The sequence below is a fragment of the Pleurodeles waltl genome, chromosome 1_2 (assembly GCF_031143425.1).
Source record: "Pleurodeles waltl isolate 20211129_DDA chromosome 1_2, aPleWal1.hap1.20221129, whole genome shotgun sequence".
In the NCBI taxonomy this organism is placed as follows: domain Eukaryota; kingdom Metazoa; phylum Chordata; class Amphibia; order Caudata; family Salamandridae; genus Pleurodeles; species Pleurodeles waltl.
This window is the reverse complement of record NC_090437.1, coordinates 434,796,653-434,810,539: the sequence shown is the minus strand read 5'-3', so window position 1 is coordinate 434,810,539 and position 13,887 is coordinate 434,796,653.

Genomic DNA, 13,887 nt, shown 5'->3' with positions numbered 1-13,887 from the left:
AAGTTTTAGGGGTCTCTGCATAGAAAGAGGTTTAGCAATTGGTAAGAATCCTACAAAAGATCTCCTTAGCCTTCTCCTGGAAAGTGACCAGAACTGGTCTGGCCCATCCCAGGATCAGGAGGTAGAGGAGGGGGTACCCAGCCAGACTCAGAGGAATCCCCTGAGGATACTGGGGAGGGTTCTTACAAGGACCTGTCAGCTAACAGGCCATCCAGTGACACTGGTAGTGGGAGGGGGTCACACATTAGTAGGGCACCTTTCACTCCTAAAGGCCAGGTTACTAGAGTCCAGTCAGTTAGGGACAGGTCCAACTCTGCCAATTCCCACATTTCGTCTGTATCTCATAATTCCTAAGCCCCCCACCCTCAGGAGTACTTCATGGAAAGGGAACTCAGAAAGCTGACGTTGGAAGAGGCCAGGCTGAAGCTTAAACAGCAGCAGCTGGCCTTAGACAGGGAATCTCTGGATGTGGAAAGGGAAAGGAAGAGGTTGGGGTTAGTTCCCCATGGTGGCAGCAGCAGTGTGTTTGATAGTAATTCTGTTAGAGAGCAAGATTCCAGAAACCTGCATAAGATAGTCCCCCCTTACAAGGAGGGGGGTGACATTAACAAGTGGTTTGCTGCACTTGAGAGGGCCTGTATGGTAGAGTTGGTTCCTCAAAGGCAGTGGGCTGCTATCTTGTGGCTATCTTTTACTGGTAAGGGTAGGGATAGGCTCCTTACTGTCAGAGAAAGTGATGCTAACAACTACTAAGTTTTGAAGGATGCACTCTTGGATGAATTTGGTTTAACCACTGAACAATACAGGATTAAGTTCAGAGACACCAGAAAAGAGTCCTCTCAAGACTGGACAGACTTTGTAGACTGTTCAGGGAAGGCCTTGGAGGGTTAGTTACATGGCAGTAAGGTGACTGACTATGAAAGTTTGCATAATCTAATCCTGAGAGAGCATATTTTGAACAATTGTGTGTCTGATTTGTTGCACCAGTACTTGGTAGACTCAGATCTGACCTCTCCCCAGGAATTGGGAAAGAAGGCAGACAAATAGGTCAGAACAAGAGTGAACAGAAAAGTTCAGACAGGGGGTGACAAGGATGGCAAGAAGAAGGATGGTAAGTCTTCTGACAAGGGTGGGGACAAAGATAAAAAACATTCTGAGTCTTCATCAGGCCCACAAAAATCCTCTGGGGTGGTGGGTCCAAATCCTCTTCTCACAATCAGAAAAAGCCATGGTGTTATTTATGTAAAGTAAAAGGCCATTGGGCAAGTGATGCCACTTGTCCAAAGAAAAACACCAAGGCTCCCACCACCTGGCCTTGTTAGAGAGACCACAGAGGCTGTTTTAGTCTCTGATGGTGGCATTGACTTTGCCACCTTGGTTGCTTGTCCTCTTCATATGGGTAAGCACAAACAACTACCCCTAATTAATGGTGTTGAGGTTTAGGCCTACAGGGACACAGGAGCCAGTGTATGGTTATAGAGAAACTGGTTCACCCTGATCAATACCTACTTGGTCAGCAGTACCAAGTGACTGATGCTCACAATAACACACTTAGCCACCCCATAGCTGTTGTGAATCTCAACTGGGGGAGGGGGGAGTTACTGGTCCACAGAAAGTTGTGATAGCCACTAAATTACCTGTAGATTGCTTATTAGGCAATGATTTAGAGACATCAGCTTGGACTGAAGTGGAGTTGGAGGCTCATGCAGCAATGCTGGGCATTCCTGGGCATATGTTTGCTTTAGCAAGGGCTCAGGCCAAAAAGCAAAAAGGACAGGGAAACTTGGATCCTGGAACAATGGGCCAAGTGTTCCCAAAAGCTAGGGGTAGGAAGGGTAAATCCTTGCCCACTATCCCTCCCTCACCAGAAGATTCTCATTTTGAGGAAGAGGAATCCTCTCTCTGTGCAGAACCTAGACCAGATGAGCTGGGAGCAGACACTGCTGAGCTTTTGGGTGCAGGGGGGCCTGCTAGGGAAGAGCTGAGTGTGGCACAGCAGACCTGTCCCACACTAGAGGGTTTGCGACAGCAAGCTGTCAAGCAGCAGTATGGGGATGTCAGTGATGGCCATAAGGTGCATTAGGAAGACAACCTCCTGTATACTGGAGACCCTAAACCTGGAGCTGCCAGGAGATTGGTCATCCATTTGCAATACAGAGAGTTTCTTCTTACCTTGGCACATGACATTCCCTTGGCTGGGCATTTGGGCCAAAGTAAAACTTGGGACAGGCTTGTTCCCCTGTTTCACTAGCCTCATATGTCAGAAGACACCAAAGAGTTTTGTTGCTCTTGTGTGACCTGCCAAGCCAGTAGCAAGACTGGTGGCACTCCAAAGGCCCCCTTAATTCCACTTTCTGTGGTTGGGGTACCCTTTGAAAGGGTAGGGGTTGACATAGTTGGCCCCCTTGACCCTTCAACAGTTTCAGGCAATAGGTTTATCCTTGTAGTAGTGGACCATGCCACTAGGTATCCTGAAGCAATTCCCTTAAGGACCACTACAGCTCCTGCAGTGGCAAAGGCCCTCCTGGGAATCTTTTCCAGGGTGGGTTTCCCTAAGGAAGTGGTATCAGACCGAGGTAGTAACTTCATGTCTGCATACCTCAAGGCAATGTGGAAGAAGTGTGGTGTAACATACAAGTTCACTAATCCTTATCATCCACAAACAAATGGTCTGGTTGAGAGGTTTAATAAAACTCTCAAAGGTATGATAATGGAACCCCCTGAAAAACTCAGAAGGAGATGGGATGTCCTGTTACCTTGCCTTCATTTTGCTTACAGAGAGGTACCTCAAAAAGGAGTGGGTTTTAGCCCCTTTGAACTCCTCTTTGGGCACCCTGTGAGAGGTCCCCTTGTACTTGTTAAAGAGGGTTGGGGGCAACCTTTAAAAGCTCCTAAACAGGACATTGTGGATTATGCACTTGGCCTAAGATCAAGAATGGCTGAGTACATGAAAAAGGCCAGTAAAAACCTTCAGGCCAGCCAGGAGCTGCAAAAGCAATGGCATGGCCAGAAGGCTGTCCTGACACAGTACCACCCAGGACAGAAGGTGTGAGTATTGGAGCCTGTGGCCCCAAGAGCACTCCAAGACAAATGGAGTGGACCCCATCTAATTGTTGAGAAAAAGGGTGACGTTACCTACTTAGCAGACCTGGGCACTGCCAGGAGTCCCCTTAGAGTGCTCCATGTCAACCGCCTAAAACCCTATGACAGGGCTGATCTCACCCTGCTCATGGCAACTGATGAGGGACAGGAGGAAGAGAGTGAACCTCTCTCTGATTTCGTCTCCACCACTAAAGCTGATGGCTTACTGGAGAGAGTAGTACTGGCAGATTGTCTTACTGCTGAGCAGAAAGATAACTGTGTAAGTCAGTTTTCTGAACTCTTCTCACTGATACCAGGTACCACTACTTGGTGTGAGCATACAATCAATACTGGAGACTGTTTACCTCTCAAAAGTAAGATTTATAGGCAGCCTGACCATGTCAGGGACTACATTAAACAAGAGGTTAAGAAAATGTTATACTTAGGAGTGATTGAGCCTTCAGAAAGCCCATGGGCTAGCCAAGTGGTACTTGTTTCAAAACCTCACAGTAAGGATGGAAAAAGAGAGATGAGGTTTTGTGTTGACTAGAGAGGGCTCAACCAAGTAACCAAGACAGATGCTCACCCAATACCCAGGGCAGATGAGCTAATAGATACACTGGCTGGTGCCAAGTATCTAAGCACGTTTGATTTAACTGCAGGGTATTGGCAGATTAAATTATCAGAAGATGCTAAACCCAAGACTGCATTTTCAACCATTGGAGGACACTATCAATTCACTGTAATACCCTTTGGTCTGAAAAATGCACCTGCCACTTTTCAAAGGTTGGTGAACACAGTCCTGCAAGGGTTAGAAGCTTTTAGTGCAGCATATCTGGATGATATAGCTGTCTTTAGCTCCACCTGGGATGATCACCTGGTCCACCTGTGGAAAGTTTTGGAGGCCCTGCAAAAGGCAAGTCTCACTATCAAGGCCTCAAAGTGCCAGATAGGGTAGGGGAAAGTGGTTTATCTGGGCCACCTGGTAGGTTGGGAACAGATTGTACCACTGCAGGGGAAGATCCAGACCATTATGGAATGGGCTTCCCCTACAACTCAAACCCAGGTGGGAGCCTTTTTAGAACTCACAGGGTACTATGGGAGGTTTATTAAGAAGTATGGCTCCATTGCAGCTCCTCTTAATGACCTTACTAGTAAAAAGATGCCTAAAAAGGTATTGTGTACAGCTAGCTGTCAAAAAGCTTGTGATGAGCTCAAACAGGTCATGTGCTCTGCACCTGTCCTAAAAAACCCTTTCTACTGCAAAAAGTTCATAGTCCAGACTGATGCTTCTGAATTGGGGGTTGGGGCAGTGCTACCACGGCTTAACACTGAGGGCCAGGATCAACCTGTTGCTTTTATCAGCAGGAGGTTGACTTCTAGAGAAAAGCGTTGGTCTGCCATAGAGAGGGAGGCCTTTTCTGTGGCCTAGGCACAGAATTTATTTAGACCATACCTGTTTGGTACTTACTTTATTGTTCAGACAGACCACAAACCTCTACTTTGGCTAAAACAAATGAAAGGTGAAAACCCTAAATTGTTGAGGTGGTTCATATCCCTACAGTGAATGGACTATACAGTGGAACATAGACCTGGGAGTACCCACTCCAATGCAGATGGACTTTCCAGATATTTCCACTTAGACAATGACGACTCATCTGGGCAAGATTAGCCTTATTGTCCCTCGTTTGGGGGGCGGAGGGGTTGTGTAGGAAAGTACCATCTTGCCTGGCATGTTACCCCCATTTTTACTTATATGTATGTTTGTTTTTGCCAGTGTCACTGGGATCCTGCTAGCCAGCACCCCAGTGCTCATAAAGTGTGCCCTGTGTGTGTTCCCTGTGTGGTGCCTAACTGTACCACTGAGGCTCTGCTAACCAGAGCCTCAGTGGTTATGCTCTTTCTGCTTTTAAAATTGTCACTGCAGGTTAGAGATCATTTTCACCAATTCTGATTGGCACACTGGAACACCCTTATAATTCCCTAGCATATGGTACCTAGGTACCCAGGGTATTGGGGTTCCAGGAGATCCCTATGGGCTGCAGCATTTCTTTTGCCACCCATAGCAAGCTCAGACAATTCTTACACAGGACTCCCACTGCAGCCTGAGTGAAATAACGTCCACCTTATTTCATAGCCATTTTACACTGCACTTCAGTAACTTATAAGTCACCTATATGTCGAAACCTCACTTAGTGAAGGTTAGGTGCAAAGTTACTAAGCGTGAGGGCACCCTGCCACTAGCCAAGGTGCCCCCACATTGTTTAGAGCAAATTCCTCTGACTTTGTGAAGGCAGGGACACCATTACGTGCGTGAACCACATATAGGTCAATACCTATGTGTAGCTTCACAATGGTAACTCTGAACATGGCCATGTAACATGTCTAGGATCATGGAGTTGTCACCCCAATACCATTCTGGTATTAGGGGGACAATTCCATGCATCCCTGGGGCTCCATCATGGACCCCGGGTACTGCCAAACTAGCTCTCTGGGGTTTTCTCTGCATCTACCGCTGCTGCCAACCCTCAGACAGGTTTCTGCCCTCCTGGGGTCTGGGCAGCCCAGGCCAAGGAAGGCAGAACAAAGGATTTCCTCTGAGAGAGGGTGTTACACCCTCTCCCTTTGGAAATAGGTGTTAAGGGCTGTGGAGGAGTAGCCTCCCCCAGCCTCTGGAAATGCACGGCACAGATGGTGCCCTCCTTGCATAAGCCAGTCTACACCGGTTCAGAGAGACCCCAGCCCCAGCTCTGATGTGAAACTGGACAAAGGAAAGGGGAGTGACCACTCCCCTGTCCATCTCCACCCCAGGGGTGGTGCCCAGAGCTCCTCCAGTGTGTCCCAGATCTCTGCCATCTTCAATGCAGAGCTGTGAGGGCACAAGGGAGACCTCTGAGTGGCCAGTGCCATCAGGTGACGTCAGAGACCCCTCCTGATAGACCCTTACCTGGTTAGGTAGCCAATCCTCCTCTGAGTGTTTTTTTAGGGTCTCTCCTGTGGGTTTCTCATCAGATAATAAATGCACAAGCTCACTAGAGTTCCTCTGCACTTCCCTTTTCGACTTCTGCCAAGGATCGACTGCTGACTGCTCCAGGATGCCTGCAAAACCGCAACAAAGTAGCAAGAAGACTACCAGCAACATTGTAGCGCCTCATCCTGCCAGCTTTCTCAACTGCTTCCTGGTGGTGCATGCTCTGAGGGCTGTCTGCCTTCACCCTGTACTAGAAGCCAAGAAGAAATCTCCTGTGGGTCGATGGAATTTCCCCCCTGCTAACACAAGCACCAAACTTCTGCATCACCGTTACTCTGGGTCCACTCTCATCTTGATGAGCGTGGTCCCTGGAACACAGGAGCTGGATCCAAGTGTCCATGACAGTCCAGTGGCCCTTCTGTCCAAATTTGGTGGAGGTAAATCCTTGCTTCCCCACGCCAGACAGGAATCCTGTGTACTGTGTGAACTGCAGCTGCTAGGGCTTTTGTGCACTTTTGCAAGACTTCCTTCATGTGCAGTACAGCCCAGGTCCCCAGCACTCCGTCCTGCATTGCCCAACTCGCTGAGTTGGACTCCGACTTCGTGGGACCCTCTTTTGTTGTGCTGAGATGACCGCCATGTTCAGATCTTCTGTACATCTGTTCAGATGCTTTTGCGGGTGCTGCCTGCTTCTGCATGGGCTCTCTCTGTTGCTGAGCGCCCCCTCTGTCCCCTCCTCCAAGGGGCGACCTCCTGGTCCTTCCTGGGCTCTGGCAGCACCCAAAACCTTCTACCGTGACTCTTGCAGGTAGCAAGGCTTGTTTGCGGTCTTTCTGCGTGGAAACAACTTTGCATCCTTCAGCGCGCTGTGAGACGTCTTCTGACCAAAGGCGAAGTTCCTGGCACCTTCTGTTGTTGCATAATCTTCGGCTTCTTCCACCCGGAGGCAGCCCCTTTTGTACCTTCATCTGGGGTTTAGTGGGCTCCTGCCCCCCCGGACACTTGCGTGACTCTTGGATTTGGTCCCCTTCCTTTACAGGTCCTCAGGTCCAGGAATCCGTCTTCAGTGCTTTGCAGTCAGTTGTTGTCTTTGCAGACTCCCCTATATTGACTTTACTGTCTTTCTGGGGTAATAGGGTAACTTTACTCCTACTTTTCAGGGTCTTGGGGTGGGGTATCTTGGACACCCTTAGTGTTTTCTTACACTCCCAGCAACCCTCTACATACTACACTAGGCCTGTGGTCCATTCGTGGTTCGCCTTCAACTTTTGGAGTATATGGTTTGTGTTTCCCCTAGGCCTTTTTTTTTCCTATTGCATTCTATTGTGTTCTACAGTGTTTGCACTACTTTTCTTAGTGTCTTACTTACCTGATTTTGGTTAGTGTGTATATTGTGGGTACTTTACTTACCCCCTAAGGGAGTATATCCTCTGAGATACTTTTGCCATGTTGTCACTAAAATAAAGTACCTTTATTTTTAGGAACTCTGAGTATTGTGTTTCTTATGATATAGTACCTATATGATATAAGTGGTATGGTAGGAGCTTTGCATGCCTCCTAGGTCAGACTAAGCTACTCTGCTATAACTTCCTCTATCAGCCTAAGCTTCTAGAACACTTCTAATCTACTAATAAGGGATAACTGGACCTGGCACAAGGTGTAAGTACCACAAGGTACCCACTATAAGCCAGGCCAGCCTCCTACAGTTGGCTGCTACAAAATCCCAAAAACGAGGTGTAGTGTGTCCTAAGGAAACTTGCAGTACTTTACTCCTGCTTTTCTGGGCTCCCGGGGTGGGGTAATTTTCTTACCTTTACTGTATTCTTACTCTCCCAGCGATTTTGCACACACTACACTTGTGTAGGGGGGAATTTGTGATTCATAATCCACTTTTTCTAGTATATGGTTTGTGTTGCCCCTAGATCTATTTTCTCCTGTTACATTCTAAAGGATTTCCTACTGTTTGCATTGTTCTATGACTATTTACTTGTCTAATTTTGGTGTCTAGTGTATATATTGTGTATGATACTTACCTCCAGAAGGAGTATTGTCTCTAAGATATTTTTGATACTGTGTCACCCAAATAAATACCTTTATTTTTGGTAACACTGAGTATTGTCTTTAATTGTGTATAAGTACTGTGTAACTATAAGTGGTATTGCATGAGCTTTGCATGTCTCCTAGTTCGTCCTAAGCTGCTCTGCTATAGCTACCTCTATCAGCCTAAGCTGCTAGAACACTACTACATTCACTAACAAGGGATAACTGGACCTGGTATAAGGTGGAAGTACCCAAGGTGCCCACTACAAACCAGGCCAGCCTCCTACAGCCTCCCATGCTAAATGTTGTGTGGCCATGAAGGCCAGCACTTGGCATAGGCTACTGACAGCTGTCAAAACCTAGGACCACACCATAAGCTCTCCACCAACAGGTAGGTGAGCTTCTTCTGAGGCAACTGTGGGATCTTGGCATCCCTCAGAGTGGGGGGGGGCTACCACATCCTGTGGCAGACATAATTCCTCCACTCTCCCTTCTGCCAGGGCAGGGGTGATACCCTGCAGCTGAACAGCTGCCTGAATACTCAGGACTTCCTTGGTATCAGGTGAAGCCTTATCAGTGCCTACTTTGGGCTTCCCCCTTACTAGGTCAGAAGGTGGTTGGCTCACTGGACCTCTTTTTAAAATTGGCCTACCATGCCTCTTCTTTTTCCCTTTTCTAGATGACTCCATTCTCCTATCTGTAGGGGCTAACTCCCTAGGACCTTTGGTTGGGGGTGCCCAGACCAATCTCTAGAAGGTTACTGCCCAGGATACAACATAAGGGGGGTTAGCACTGACCACCACTTTATAGAAGTCAAGGATACCCTCCCTCTCTAGGGGTATGATGGCTACAGGTTTTGTTATGACCTCACTTGGGGCTACCCTTACCCTCCTTGTTTCTCCCGGCACACATTCGTCTGGGGTCACTAGCCTGTCACTCAATATAATGTGACTTGCACACATGTCCCTGAGGCCAGTGGTAGGGATCCCCTTCACCTGACTGCGTGAAAGTGCCTATTCCCTCCCTCAGGGATCACCAGCTTACCATCTGTTCCTGTCTCCCAGCACAACGCTAAGAGAACATTCCATCCATAGCCACCTCCATGGCTACACTGGACAGCCCAGTGCTAACCACCTTCTTGGGACAGGCTGCATCACCTCTGAAGTGACCTGATTGCTGACAGTCAAAGCAGGCCTTCGTATCCAAGATCTTTTTTTAACTGCGGGTATCCCTGCCTCTGCTTGTCAGAGTGGGAGTGTGATCTACTCGCCTCCTTTTCGGGGTTCTGGGTTAGTGAGGAAGTTTCTCTGGTGGGATTACCACCTCCCTCTTTAGTTGTTGGTGGACCTGACCTCCCTTCTTTGTGTTTCCCCCCTGGTACTTGATAATTACTCTAGTCCTCAAGCACTCATCAGCTGCCTCTCCCAGGTCTCTGGGACTAGACAGCTTAGAGTCCACTAGATACTGTTGTAACTTCTCTGAGATACAATTTGTCAAGATGTGCTCCTTCATGATCAAAATGTATAGCCCCTCATCAGTATTTACTTTGTTAACCTGTATCTATCCCTCTAGTACCTTAACAGAGTTGTCTACAAAGTCAACCCAAGACTGGATATTGACCTTCTGGGTGTCCCTAAACTTTATCCTATACTGCTCTGAGGTGAAACCAAACCTCTGGATAAGACATTTCTTCATGTTGGGATAGGACTCTGTCTTATCCTCTCCTAGGGTCAGGAAACTATCCCTACCTGACACTGGGATCAGTTCTCACAGAAGTGAACCCCAGCACTATGGTCTACCTTTTCTCATCCTGAGAGCCCTCTCAAAGGCTTCAGCCACTTGTCTATGTCATCATCCACCTGGTAGCTAGGGACAATCCCCTGGTTTGTCTTGGGCAAAACCCACCACCCCTGGATACATCAAACTCTTCTTCGCTGCTACCATCTCTGTGGTCTACTCTGGCCAACGCCATTTTCTCCAGTCCAACTTCTCTGTCTGACATAACATTTCCAGTGCATCAATCAGGCATAAATAGCTTGTTACCAGGGCCAACCTATGGGTTTGAAGGTAAGCTTTTTCCCAAGGCAACCATCAGACATCAGACACACAGGTATTAAATTAGAAAGGTAAACAAAAATACAGTTGGCTAGGTAAAATGCTGTCCTAAGATGGCACAACAAGGATTCTGGCAGAACCAACTTTTTATATCTACAGATTGTCACACTGGTGGCCAACACCAAAACAATTGCATATCACAGTTATCTGCGAGATTCAATTTAATAAAATACCTACCTGTTTACTTTAATATAGAATAATATTGATTCACACTTAAATGCCTGGTGATGTTTACTTATACTTCTCCCACTAAATACATATTAACAGTTCATAATAAACAAGTCAGGCCTATAGCCAAGATCAATTGCTTGCCATCATAACCAAATCAGTCCTGCTGTATTGAGTGTAGACTTTGCCACAAGCCGAAAAGTGCAATGCAAGCACACACATTTAACCCATATATCATGTGGGTGGAGCCTAAGCCCCTCAGTCACTAAGATGTCAAAAGCTCTTTATTGTTAGTCTCTGAAGGTGAGGCAACAGTTACGCTGTCAAGCCAGACCACAAAATCTATGTAGATTAGTTTAGCACTTGGCCTCCTCCAATCTGTGCAGCTGCCAAAGAAAAACAAACACAGTGGATTATCTAGTTATCAAAGGCCTTTTAATAGAGTTACAGTGCCATTTGTGGCTCTGCAAGTTGAAGATCAGACAGCCGTACTCTTGCTGGCTCTGACAGCTGAATAAAGAAACAAACCGTTCACAGCTATGTGATACACCTTAACTTTTTTTGCGGAAACACACATCTTCGGCCCAATCAAAACATGCACTGTTGATTACCAACATGTAGGCGGAGCTAAATCACCATAAAAAGCTTTATGAAATTGATCACAGAATGTGTGACAACAGCTTCACTGTCAAGCCATACCTAAAAATCTGCTCATTGCAAGAACCTTAACCACTTCTTCCCAGCCACAGCCCTCCTAGTCATATCAAGCATTCTTGAGAGTTTTGTCAGCTTTCAACTTGAACAGTTTGGCAAATGACGATAATCCCAGGGTGATCTCCAGTCCAGATTCAGAGTGAGTTGTAGAATTTACAGGCAATTTTGGAAAATACCCTTAGCATCATTTATACTGCTGATCTGTGAATGATTTTTTCATTTGACCGTTTTAGTGGTCTGATGTCATTAATACTGTAATCTGCAAATTGCGAGACACCAAATGGGCCATGAAGGACAGGTCCTGAACATGTTTGAATCTTACCTCTCTAATGAATTATAAAAAATTGGGATTTGTGGAAAAATCTTAAACCCTGTTCAGGCTACATTCTAACACCTAAACAGTTCAGATTGTTTCTTGAATACACACAAGACATCATGAAGCACTCCGGCAAATCAGCAGTGATTGAATCATAATCAACTGTATAGAAACTAGGAGTGGACAAATAATTCCACTTCTCCTGGGTAGTTCACAGAGATTTGACCCTTCCATGTTCTGCTTGGAGTGCGAAGTTCTGGCAGATCTCCATCAACTGCCATGTGGCAGTATTTTTTCTCATGCACTCCTCACCAAAAATAAATTGCCAATTACTCAATGCAGGCGGTCACAGCAGGTTGCAACCATTTGTGTTGAGAAAGCTGCTGCTCGATCACAAAATCTACTTGAGTGGCAGAAAGAAGTAGCCCCCTTTGGCCTGTCATGTGGTATCATTTGTGCTGATGTTACAGTGCGAAACAAGCTTGTGGCACTGAAAAACAATGTGAGCAGAGCAACAAGCCCAAATTCCACATGCAGAACTCCAAGGAATCTCACACAGTTTTTATGTAACTCTGTGGAATTCCAGAGTGAAACTCCACAAGTTCGACCTACTACTAAGCAAAGCATGTTCTCCCCTGATTATGTTGCTCTTCATGCTAACTAATACTCTACATCTAGAATAATAAATAAATAATCCATTACTGATCCCTGACAATCAACTGAAATTCAACTTCAACAAAACACAACTCTCCTTCTTTCTTCAAATGTCTACTACACTCAGTCCAAAATTAGCATGATTTCATGAAAGTCTTAAATTGAAAAAAGCTGATAATTGAAATCTTAAAGTTTTGTGATTTCATTCTTATTAGTGACTTAATAGTGACTGCAACCTGAAGGTGTGCATCAATAAAATGGCCTAAAATGCAAACTATCAGCTGGTTATTCAACCAGAAAATCACTGTGAAACTATTGCCTGGCATAAATATTGTGTCCTTAATAATGTCTTCAAAAATATCACCTCAATGGAATTAATAATAGAAGATTTACACTAAACAGGCCTGTTTGCAGTCACTATTAAGTCACTAATAAGAATGAAATCACAAAACTTAGAATGCAATATTTGTGTTAGATGACATCTCTATATATGATATTCTGACATACAACCTCAGTTGAGATTCATCTATTGATAAAACCATGTCTATAGCAACAGGACATCAAGGAAATTGTTTAATCAGAATGGACTAGTCTACTACACAAAACCCTTCACTCTGATCTTTCTCAGTATCTGGTTAGGAAACTGAAGGTTTCTATGGAGTTCTGACACTCATCTCAGTTTCGAAGACTAGCACATTCCACACATATTGTACTTTGAATCAAGAATTCTTGGATTGCTCTGTCTTAAACTATATTTTAACTCTAACCATTCCCGGGACTTTCAAACAATTCCTTCTCAATCAACATTTTCTAACCTCCTTTCTTTCAACGTTTCTCCCTACACTGAGGTCCTCATTTATGAAGCCCTAGCTGCACACTGCACCACCCAAGCATCATTTTTTGATGGCTTTTTATGTCCTTGTAAATATAGACCCCTTTCATGCATAACACTGCATGAAAGGGGTGTTACATGGGTGTTGCTGTGAGTGTTCCCATGGCACCACCCATGGAATCTGAGGAATATGACGCATTCCCAGATTTACAAGTTTGAGAATGTCTCAGATTCCCAAGCCACCACAGGGTTGGCATAAGGGTGGTGCAAAGGGGAAAATAGCATTATTTCTACCCGTTTTTCCCTCTATGTTTGCTGCATTCTGAGCACACAAAGAAAGAGGAAAACACCATTAATGATTGTTTATGTTCAGCAAAGTGTCCCTTCTTGCACATAAACAATCATCTGCGTAATGCAGGCACCCTTGCATCGGCTGCAATGGTGCCCTCATTGGTGCTATACAGCAACATGTGCACCAGAACAGGACACAAGGACAGGAATGCTTCATATCTTATACATACAGCCCATTCCTGCTCTCTTGTTTTGATGCAGGGCAGAACAGCAAAAAGGCTTGTAGAGCTGCCCTGTGCCAAAACATAGGAAATGAGGCCCTGAGTCAAGTAAAGTAAATTAAGGAAACAATAAATCAATAAAAAAAAATGTTGTGCTCCCAAGCTTTGCCTCTTTGTTAGGTACATTTTAGAATGCTCTTTTGGGAACAAGCTAGTCTTCTTGACCATTAATGTGGCAATGTGATCTAGTGAGTACAAGCACATAGCTCACAAGACTGTACTGGTAGGCTCATGCTTCTTAATCTTAACCATTTATTTTGGGTGATTAGTAACAAGTGAACCTTCAATCTGTGCCTAACATTGCACAGGGATAGAAGGAGGATAAAAGTAAACTTTGCTGCAAAGGGAATTGAAAAAGTAGATTTAATTTGAAACAATGACGAGGTGGAAGTGGTGGATATGTAGAATTCCAAAGATGGAGAAG